We start from the raw sequence: 12,658 nt of genomic DNA, 5'->3' as shown, positions 1-12,658 counted from the left end.
CCTGGACCATCAAGATTAAAATTCACTAATGTTGATCCTGGACCATCAAGTTTAAAATTCAGTAATGTTGATCCTGGACCATCAAGATTAAAATTCATTAATGTTGATCCTGGACCATCAAGATTAAAATTCACTAATGTTGATCCCGGACCATCAATATTAAAATCCACTAACATTGATCCTGAACCATGAAGGTTATAAATCCACTAATGTTGATACTGGACCATTAGGATTGAGATTCACTAATGTTGATCCCGGACCAGCAAATTTAAAATTCACAAATGTTGATCCTGGACCATCAAGATTATAAATTCACTAATGTTGATCCTGGACCATCAGAATTAACATTCACTAATGTTGATCCTGGACCATCAAGTTTAAAATTCACTAATGTTGATCCTGGACCCTCAAGTTTAAAATTCACTAATGTTGATCCTGGACCATCAAGATTATAAATTCACTAATGTTGATCCTGGACTATCAAGATTAAAATTCACTAATGTTGATCCTGGACCATTAAGATTATGAACTCACTAATGTTGATCCTGGACCATCAAGATTAAAACTCACTATTGTTGATCCTGGACCATCAAGAAAAAAATCACTAATATTGATCCTGGACCATCAAGATTAAAACTCAATAATGTTGATCCTGGACCATCAAGATTATGAATTCACTAATGTTGATCCTGGACCATTAAGATTAAAATTCACTAATGTTGTTCCTGGACCATCAAGATTAAAATTCACTAATGTTGATCCTGGACCATCAAGAATAAAATTCACTAATGTTGATCCTGGACCATCAAGATTATGAATTCACTAATGTTGATCCTGGACCATTAAGATTAAAATTCACTAATGTTGTTCCTGGACCATCAAGATTAAAATTCACTAATGTTGATCCTGGACCATCAAGAATAAAATTCACTAATGTTGATCCTGGACCATCAAGATTATGAATTCACTAATGTTGATCCTGGACCATCAAGATTATGAATTCACTAATGTTGATCCTGGACCATCAAGATTATGAATTCACTAATGTTGATCCTGGACCATCAAGATTAAAATTCACTAATGTTGATCCTGGACCATCAAGAATAAAATTCACTAATGTTGATCCTGGACCATCAAGATTATGAATTCACTAATGTTGATCCTGGACCATCAAGATTATGAATTCACTAATGTTGATCCTGGACCATCAAGATTAAAATTCACCAATGTTGATCCTGGACCATCAAGATTGAAATTCACCAATGTTGATCCTGGACCATCAAGATTGAAATTCACCAATGTTGATCCTGGACCATCAAGATTAAAATTCACTAATGTTGATTCTGGACCATCAAGATTATGAATTCACTAATGTTGATCCTGGACCATCAAGTTTAAAATTCACTAATGTTGATCCTGGACAATCAAGATTAAAATTCACTAAAGTTGATCCTGGACCATCAAGATTAAAGTTCACCAATGTTGATCCGGGACCATCAAGATTAAAATTCACTAATGTTGATCCTGGACCATCAAGTTTAAAATTCACTAATGTTGATCCTGGACCATCAAGAATAAAAATTGCTAATGTTGATCCTGGACCATCAAGTTTATAAAATAACTAATGTTGATCCTGGACCATCAAGTTTATAAAATCACTAATGTTGATCCTGGACCATCAAGTTTATAAAATCACTAATGTTGATCCTGGACCATCAAGATTAAAACTCACTAATGTTGATACTGGACCATCAAGATTAAAATTCACTAATGTTGATCCTGGACCATCAAGTTTAAATTTCACTAATGTTGATGGTGGACCATCAAGATTAAAACTCACTAATGTTAATCCTGGACCATCAAGATTAAAATTCACTAATGTTGATCCTGGACAATCAAGTTTAAAATTCACTTATGTTGATCCTGGACCATGAATATTAAAATTCACCAATGTTGATCCTGGACCATCAAGATTAAAATTCACTAATGTTGATCCTGAACCATCAAGAATAAAATTCACTAATGTTGATCCTGGACCATCAAGATTAAAACTCACTAATGTAGATCCTGGACCATCAAGTTTATAAAATCACTAATATTGATCCTGGACAATCAAGTTTGTAAAATCACTAATGTTGATCCTGGACCATCAAGATTAAAATTCACTGATGTTGATCCTGGACCATCAAGATTAAAATTCACTAATGTTGATCCTGGACCATCAAGATTATGAATTTACTAATGTTGATCCTGGACCATCAAGTTTAAAACTCACTAATGTTGATCCTGGACCATCAAGAAAAAATTCACTAATATTGATCCTGGACCATCAAGATTAAAATTCACTAATGTTGATCCTGGACCATCAAGATTATGAATTTACTAATGTTGATCCTGGACCATCAAGATTAAAACTCACTAATGTTGATCCTGGACCATCAAGTTTAAAATTCACTAATGTTGATCCTGGACCATCAAGATTATAAATTCACTAATGTTGATCCTGGACCAATAAGATTAAAATTCACTAATGTTGATCCTGGACCATCAAGATTATGAATTCACTAATGTTGATCCTGGACCATCAAGATTAAAATGCACTAATGTTGATCCTGGACCATCAAGATTAAAATGCACTAATGTTGATCCTGGACCATCAAGATTAAAATTCACTAATGTTGATCCTGGACCATCAAGATTAAATGTCACTAATGCTGATCCTGGACCATCAAGATTAAAATTCACTAATGTTGATCCTGGACCACCAAGATTAAAATTCACTAATGTTGATCCTGGACCATCAAGATTAAAATTCACTTATGTTGAACCTGGACCATCAAGTTTATGAATTCACTAATGTTGATCCTGGACCATCAAGATTAAAATTCAATAATCTTGATCCTGGACCATCAAGATTATGAATTCACTAATGTTGATCCCGGACCATCAAGATTAAAATTCACTAATGTTGATCTTGGACCATCAAGAAAAAAATTCACTAATATTGATCCTGGACCATCAAGATTAAAATCCACTAATGTTGATCCTGGACCATCAAGTTTAAAATTCAGTAATGTTGATCCTGGACCATCAAGATTAAAATTCACTAATGTTGATCCTGGACCATCAAGTTTAAAATTCAGTAATGTTGATCCTGGACCATCAAGATTAAAATTCATTAATGTTGATCCTGGACCATCAAGATTAAAATTCACTAATGTTGATCCCGGACCATCAATATTAAAATCCACTAACATTGATCCTGAACCATGAAGGTTATAAATCCACTAATGTTGATACTGGACCATTAGGATTGAGATTCACTAATGTTGATCCCGGACCAGCAAATTTAAAATTCACAAATGTTGATCCTGGACCATCAAGATTATAAATTCACTAATGTTGATCCTGGACCATCAGAATTAACATTCACTAATGTTGATCCTGGACCATCAAGTTTAAAATTCACTAATGTTGATCCTGGACCATCAAGTTTATAAATTCACTAATGTTGATCCTGGACCCTCAAGTTTAAAATTCACTAATGTTGATCCTGGACCATCAAGATTATAAATTCACTAATGTTGATCCTGGACTATCAAGATTAAAATTCACTAATGTTGATCCTGGACCATTAAGATTATGAACTCACTAATGTTGATCCTGGACCATCAAGATTAAAACTCACTATTGTTGATCCTGGACCATCAAGAAAAAAATCACTAATATTGATCCTGGACCATCAAGATTAAAACTCAATAATGTTGATCTTGGACCATCAAGTTTAAAAATCCCTAATGTTGATCCTGGACCATCAAGTTTAAAATTCACTAATGTTGATCCTGGACCATCAAGATTATGAATTCACTAATGTTGATCCTGGACCATTAAGATTAAAATTCACTAATGTTGTTCCTGGACCATCAAGATTAAAATTCACTAATGTTGATCCTGGACCATCAAGAATAAAATTCACTAATGTTGATCCTGGACCATCAAGATTATGAATTCACTAATGTTGATCCTGGACCATCAAGATTATGAATTCACTAATGTTGATCCTGGACCATCAAGATTATGAATTCACTAATGTTGATCCTGGACCATCAAGATTAAAATTCACTAATGTTGATCCTGGACCATCAAGAATAAAATTCACTAATGTTGATCCTGGACCATCAAGATTATGAATTCACTAATGTTGATCCTGGACCATCAAGATTATGAATTCACTAATGTTGATCCTGGACCATCAAGATTAAAATTCACCAATGTTGATCCTGGACCATCAAAATTAAAATTCACTAATGTTGATCCTGGACCATCAAGATTGAAATTCACCAATGTTGATCCTGGACCATCAAGATTAAAATTCACTAATGTTGATTCTGGACCATCAAGATTATGAATTCACTAATGTTGATCCTGGACCATCAAGTTTAAAATTCACTAATGTTGATCCTGGACAATCAAGATTAAAATTCACTAAAGTTGATCCTGGACCATCAAGATTAAAGTTCACCAATGTTGATCCGGGACCATCAAGATTAAAATTCACTAATGTTGATCCTGGACCATCAAGTTTAAAATTCACTAATGTTGATCCTGGACCATCAAGAATAAAAATTGCTAATGTTGATCCTGGACCATCAAGTTTATAAAATAACTAATGTTGATCCTGGACCATCAAGTTTATAAAATCACTAATGTTGATCCTGGACCATCAAGTTTATAAAATCACTAATGTTGATCCTGGACCATCAAGATTAAAACTCACTAATGTTGATACTGGACCATCAAGATTAAAATTCACTAATGTTGATCCTGGACCATCAAGTTTAAATTTCACTAATGTTGATGGTGGACCATCAAGATTAAAACTCACTAATGTTAATCCTGGACCATCAAGATTAAAATTCACTAATGTTGATCCTGGACAATCAAGTTTAAAATTCACTTATGTTGATCCTGGACCATGAATATTAAAATTCACCAATGTTGATCCTGGACCATCAAGATTAAAATTCACTAATGTTGATCCTGAACCATCAAGAATAAAATTCACTAATGTTGATCCTGGACCATCAAGATTAAAACTCACTAATGTAGATCCTGGACCATCAAGTTTATAAAATCACTAATATTGATCCTGGACAATCAAGTTTGTAAAATCACTAATGTTGATCGTGGACCATCAAGATTAAAATTCACTGATGTTGATCCTGGACCATCAAGATTAAAATTCACTAATGTTGATCCTGGACCATCAAGATTATGAATTTACTAATGTTGATCCTGGACCATCAAGTTTAAAACTCACTAATGTTGATCCTGGACCATCAAGAAAAAATTCACTAATATTGATCCTGGACCATCAAGATTAAAACTCACTAATGTTGATCCTGGACCATCAAGTTTAAAATTCACTAATGTTGATCCTGGACCATCAAGATTATAAATTCACTAATGTTGATCCTGGACCATTAAGATTAAAATTCACTAATGTTGATCCTGGACCATCAAGATTATGAATTCACTAATGTTGATCCTGGACCATCAAGATTAAAATGCACTAATGTTGATCCTGGACCATCAAGATTAAAATGCACTAATGTTGATCCTGGACCATCAAGATTAACATTCACTAATGTTGATCCTGGACCATCAAGATTAAATGTCACTAATGCTGATCCTGGACCATCAAGATTAAAATTCACTAATGTTGATCCTGGACCACCAAGATTAAAATTCACTAATGTTGATCCTGGACCATCAAGATTAAAATTCACTTATGTTGAACCTGGACCATCAAGTTTATGAATTCACTAATGTTGATCCTGGACCATTAAGAATAAAATTCACTAATGTTGATCCTGGACCATCAAGTTTAAAATTCACTAATGTTGATCCTGGACCATCAAGATTAAAACTCACTAATGTAGATCCTGGACCATCAAGTTTATAAAATCACTAATATTGATCCTGGACAATCAAGTTTGTAAAATCACTAATGTTGATCCTGGACCATCAAGATTAAAATTCACTGATGTTGATCCTGGACCATCAAGATTAAAATTCACTAATGTTGATCCTGGACCATCAAGATTATGAATTTACTAATGTTGATCCTGGACCATCAAGTTTAAAATTCACTAATGTTGATCCTGGACCATCAAGATTAAAATTCACTAATGTTGATCCTAAACCATCAAGTTTAAAACTCACTAATGTTGATCCTGGACCATCAAGAAAAAATTCACTAATATTGATCCTGGACCATCAAGATTAAAACTCACTAATGTTGATCCTGGACCATCAAGATTATAAATTCACTAATGTTGATCCTGGACCATTAAGATTAAAATTCTCTAATGTTGATCCTGGACCATCAAGAATAAAAATTGCTAATGTTGATCCTGGACCATCAAGTTTATAAAATAACTAATGTTGATCCTGGACCATCAAGTTTATAAAATCACTAATGTTGATCCTGGACCATCAAGTTTATAAAATCACTAATGTTGATCCTGGACCATCAAGATTAAAACTCACTAATGTTGATACTGGACCATCAAGATTAAAATTCACTAATGTTGATCCTGGACCATCAAGTTTAAATTTCACTAATGTTGATGGTGGACCATCAAGATTAAAACTCACTAATGTTAATCCTGGACCATCAAGATTAAAATTCACTAATGTTGATCCTGGACAATCAAGTTTAAAATTCACTTATGTTGATCCTGGACCATGAATATTAAAATTCACCAATGTTGATCCTGGACCATCAAGATTAAAATTCACTAATGTTGATCCTGAACCATCAAGAATAAAATTCACTAATGTTGATCCTGGACCATCAAGATTAAAACTCACTAATGTAGATCCTGGACCATCAAGTTTATAAAATCACTAATATTGATCCTGGACAATCAAGTTTGTAAAATCACTAATGTTGATCCTGGACCATCAAGATTAAAATTCACTGATGTTGATCCTGGACCATCAAGATTAAAATTCACTAATGTTGATCCTGGACCATCAAGATTATGAATTTACTAATGTTGATCCTGGACCATCAAGTTTAAACTCACTAATGTTGATCCTGGACCATCAAGAAAAAATTCACTAATATTGATCCTGGACCATCAAGATTAAAACTCACTAATGTTGATCCTGGACCATCAAGTTTAAAATTCACTAATGTTGATCCTGGACCATCAAGATTATAAATTCACTAATGTTGATCCTGGACCATTAAGATTAAAATTCACTAATGTTGATCCTGGACCATCAAGATTATGAATTCACTAATGTTGATCCTGGACCATCAAGATTAAAATGCACTAATGTTGATCCTGGACCATCAAGATTAAAATGCACTAATGTTGATCCTGGACCATCAAGATTAAAATTCACTAATGTTGATCCTGGACCATCAAGATTAAATGTCACTAATGCTGATCCTGGACCATCAAGATTAAAATTCACTAATGTTGATCCTGGACCACCAAGATTAAAATTCACTAATGTTGATCCTGGACCATCAAGATTAAAATTCACTTATGTTGAACCTGGACCATCAAGTTTATGAATTCACTAATGTTGATCCTGGACCATTAAGAATAAAATTCACTAATGTTGATCCTGGACCATCAAGTTTAAAATTCACTAATGTTGATCCTGGACCATCAAGATTAAAACTCACTAATGTAGATCCTGGACCATCAAGTTTATAAAATCACTAATATTGATCCTGGACAATCAAGTTTGTAAAATCACTAATGTTGATCCTGGACCATCAAGATTAAAATTCACTGATGTTGATCCTGGACCATCAAGATTAAAATTCACTAATGTTGATCCTGGACCATCAAGATTATGAATTTACTAATGTTGATCCTGGACCATCAAGTTTAAAATTCACTAATGTTGATCCTGGACCATCAAGATTAAAATTCACTAATGTTGATCCTGGACCATCAAGTTTAAAACTCACTAATGTTGATCCTGGACCATCAAGAAAAAATTCACTAATATTGATCCTGGACCATCAAGATTAAAACTCACTAATGTTGATCCTGGACCATCAAGATTATAAATTCACTAATGTTGATCCTGGACCATTAAGATTAAAATGCACTAATGTTGATCCTGGACCATCAAGATTAAAATTCACTAATGTTGATCCTGGACCATCAAGATGATAAAATCCCTAATGTTGATCCTGGACCATCAAGATTAAATGTCACTAATGCTGATCCTGGACCATCAAGATTAAAATTCACTAATGTTGATCCTGGACCATCAAGATTAAAATTCACTAATGTTGATCCTGGACCATCAAGATTAAAATTCACTAATGTTGATCCTGGACCACCAAGATTAAAATTCACTAATGTTGATCCTGGACCATTAAGATTAAAATTCACTAATGTTGATCCTGGACCATCAAGATTAAAATTCACTTATGTTGAACCTGGACCATCAAGTTTATGAATTCACTAATGTTGATCCTGGACCATTAAGAATAAAATTCACTAATGTTGATCCTGGACCATCAAGTTTAAAATTCACTAATGTTGATCCTGGACCATCAAGATTAAAATTCACTAATGTTGATCCTGGAACATCAAGAAAAAAATTCACTAATATTGATCCTGGACCATCAAGATTAAAATCCACTAATATTGATCCTGGACCATTAGGATTAAAATTCAGTAATGTTGATCTTGGACCATCAAGATTAAAACTCACTAATGTTGATCCTGGACCATCAAGATTAAAATTCACTAATGTTGAACCTGGACAATCAAGTTTAAAATTCAGTAATGTTGATCCTGGACCATCAAGATTAAAATTCATTAATGTTGATCCTGGACCATCAAGATTATGAATTCACTAATGTTGATCCTGGACCATCAAGATTAAAATTCACTAATGTTGATCCCGGACCATCAATATTAAAATCCACTAACGTTGATCCTGAACCATGAAGGTTATAAATCCACTAATGTTGATACTGGACCATTAGGATTAAGATTCACTAATGTTGATCCCGGACCAGCAAGTTTAAAATTCACAAATGTTGATCCTGGACCATCAAGATTATAAATTCACTAATGTTGATCCTGGACCATCAGAATTAACATTCACTAATGTTGATCCTGGACCATCAAGTTTAAAATTCACTAATGTTGATCTTGGACCATCAAGTTTATAAATTCACTAATGTTGATCCTGGACCCTCAAGTTTAAAATTCACTAATGTTGATCCTGGACCATCAAGTTTAAAATTCACTAATGTTGATCCTGGACCATCAAGATTAAAATTCACTAATGTTGATCCCGGACCATCACGATTAAAATTTACTAATGTTGATCCTGGACCATCAAGTTTACAATTCACTAATGTTGATCCTGGACCATCAAGTTTAAAATTCACTAATGTTGATCCTGGACCATCAAGATTAAAATTCCCTAATGTTGATCCTGGACCATCAAGATTAAAATTCACTAATGTTGATCCTGGACCATTAAGATTATGAACTCACTAATGTTGATCCTGGACTATCAAGATTAAAACTCATTAATGTTGATCCTGGACCATCAAGATTAAAATTCACTAATGTTGATCCTGGACCATTAAGATTGAAATTCACTAATGTTGATCCTGGACCATCAAGATTAAAATTCACCAATGTTGATCCTGGACCATCAAGTTTAAAATTCACTAATGTTGATCCTGGACCATCAAGAATAAAATTTACTAATGTTGATCCTGGACCATCAAGATTATGAATTCACTAATGTTGATCCTGGACCATCAAGTTTAAAATTCACTAATGTTGATCCTGGACCATCAAGATTAAAATTCACCAATGTTGATCCTGGACCATCAAGATTATGAATTCACTAATGTTGATCCTGGACCATCAAGATTAAAATTCACTAATGTTGATCCTGGAACATCAAGATCATGAATTCACTAATGTTAATCCTGGACCATCAAGATTAAAATTCACCAATGTTGATCCTGGACCATCAAGATTAAAATTCACTGATGTTGATCCTGGACCATCAAGATTAAAATTCACTAATGTCGATCCTGGACCATCAAGATTATGAATTCACTAATGTTGATCCTGGACCATCAAGTTTAAAATTCACTAATGGTGATCCTGGACCATCAAGATTAAAATTCACTAATGTTGATCCTGGACCATTAAGATTATGAACTCACTAATGTTGATCCTGGACCATCAAGAATCAAACTCACTATTGTTGATCCTGGACCATCAAGTTTAAAATTCACTAATGTTGATCCTGGACCATCAAGATTATGAATTCACTAATGTTGATCCTGAACCATTAACATTAAAATTCACTAATGTTGATCCTGGACCATCAAGATTAAAATTCACTAATGTTGATCCTGGACCATCAAGAATAAAATTCACTAATGTTGATCCTGGACCATCAAGAATAAAATTCACTAATGTTGATCTTGGACCATCAAGATTAAAATTCACTAATGTTGATCCTGCACCATCAAGATTATGAATTCACTAATGTTGATCCTGGACCATCAAGATTAAAACTCACTAATGTTGATCCTGGACCATCAAGATTAAATGTCACTAATGCTGATCCTGGACCATCAAGATTAAAATTCACTAATGTTGATCCTGGACCATCAAGATTAAAATTCACTAATGTTGATCCTGGACCATCAAGATTAAAATTCACTAATGTTGATCCTGGACCACCAAGATTAAAATTCACTAATGTTGATCCTGGACCATCAAGATTAAAATTCACTAATGTTGATCCTGGACCATCAAGATTAAAATTCACTTATGTTGAACCTGGACCATCAAGTTTATGAATTCACTAATGTTGATCCTGGACCATTAAGAATAAAATTCACTAATGTTGATCCTGGACCATCAAGTTTAAAATTCACTAATGTTGATCCTGGACCATCAAGATTAAAATTCACTAATGTTGATCCTGGAACATCAAGAAAAAAATTCACTAATATTGATCCTGGACCATCAAGATTAAAATCCACTAATATTGATCCTGGACCATTAGGATTAAAATTCAGTAATGTTGATCTTGGACCATCAAGATTAAAACTCACTAATGTTGATCCTGGACCATCAAGATTAAAATTCACTAATGTTGAACCTGGACAATCAAGTTTAAAATTCAGTAATGTTGATCCTGGACCATCAAGATTAAAATTCATTAATGTTGATCCTGGACCATCAAGATTATGAATTCACTAATGTTGATCCTGGACCATCAAGATTAAAATTCACTAATGTTGATCCCGGACCATCAATATTAAAATCCACTAACGTTGATCCTGAACCATGAAGGTTATAAATCCACTAATGTTGATACTGGACCATTAGGATTAAGATTCACTAATGTTGATCCCGGACCAGCAAGTTTAAAATTCACAAATGTTGATCCTGGACCATCAAGATTATAAATTCACTAATGTTGATCCTGGACCATCAGAATTAACATTCACTAATGTTGATCCTGGACCATCAAGTTTAAAATTCACTAATGTTGATCTTGGACCATCAAGTTTATAAATTCACTAATGTTGATCCTGGACCCTCAAGTTTATAAATTCACTAATGTTGATCCTGGACCCTCAAGTTTAAAATTCACTAATGTTGATCCTGGACCATCAAGTTTAAAATTCACTAATGTTGATCCTGGACCATCAAGATTAAAATTCACTAATGTTGATCCCGGACCATCACGATTAAAATTTACTAATGTTGATCCTGGACCATCAAGTTTACAATTCACTAATGTTGATCCTGGACCATCAAGTTTAAAATTCACTAATGTTGATCCTGGACCATCAAGATTAAAATTCCCTAATGTTGATCCTGGACCATCAAGATTAAAATTCACTAATGTTGATCCTGGACCATTAAGATTATGAACTCACTAATGTTGATCCTGGACTATCAAGATTAAAACTCATTAATGTTGATCCTGGACCATCAAGATTAAAATTCACTAATGTTGATCCTGGACCATTAAGATTGAAATTCACTAATGTTGATCCTGGACCATCAAGATTAAAATTCACCAATGTTGATCCTGGACCATCAAGTTTAAAATTCACTAATGTTGATCCTGGACCATCAAGAATAAAATTTACTAATGTTGATCCTGGACCATCAAGATTATGAATTCACTAATGTTGATCCTGGACCATCAAGTTTAAAATTCACTAATGTTGATCCTGGACCATCAAGATTAAAATTCACCAATGTTGATCCTGGACCATCAAGATTATGAATTCACTAATGTTGATCCTGGACCATCAAGATTAAAATTCACTAATGTTGATCCTGGACCATCAAGATCATGAATTCACTAATGTTAATCCTGGACCATCAAGATTAAAATTCACCAATGTTGATCCTGGACCATCAAGATTATGAATTCACTAATGTTGATCCTGGACCATCAAGTTTAAAATTCACTAATGGTGATCCTGGACCATCAAGATTAAAATTCACTAATGTTGATCCTGGACCATTAAGATTATGAACTCACTAATGTTGATCCTGGACCATCAAGAATCAAACTCACTATTGTTGATCCTGGACCATCAAGT

Source organism: Danio rerio, chromosome 19 (assembly GCF_049306965.1).
Source record: "Danio rerio strain Tuebingen ecotype United States chromosome 19, GRCz12tu, whole genome shotgun sequence".
NCBI lineage: Eukaryota > Metazoa > Chordata > Actinopteri > Cypriniformes > Danionidae > Danio > Danio rerio.
The sequence above is the reverse complement of the archived record's forward strand: the minus strand, read 5'-3'. Positions refer to the sequence as shown.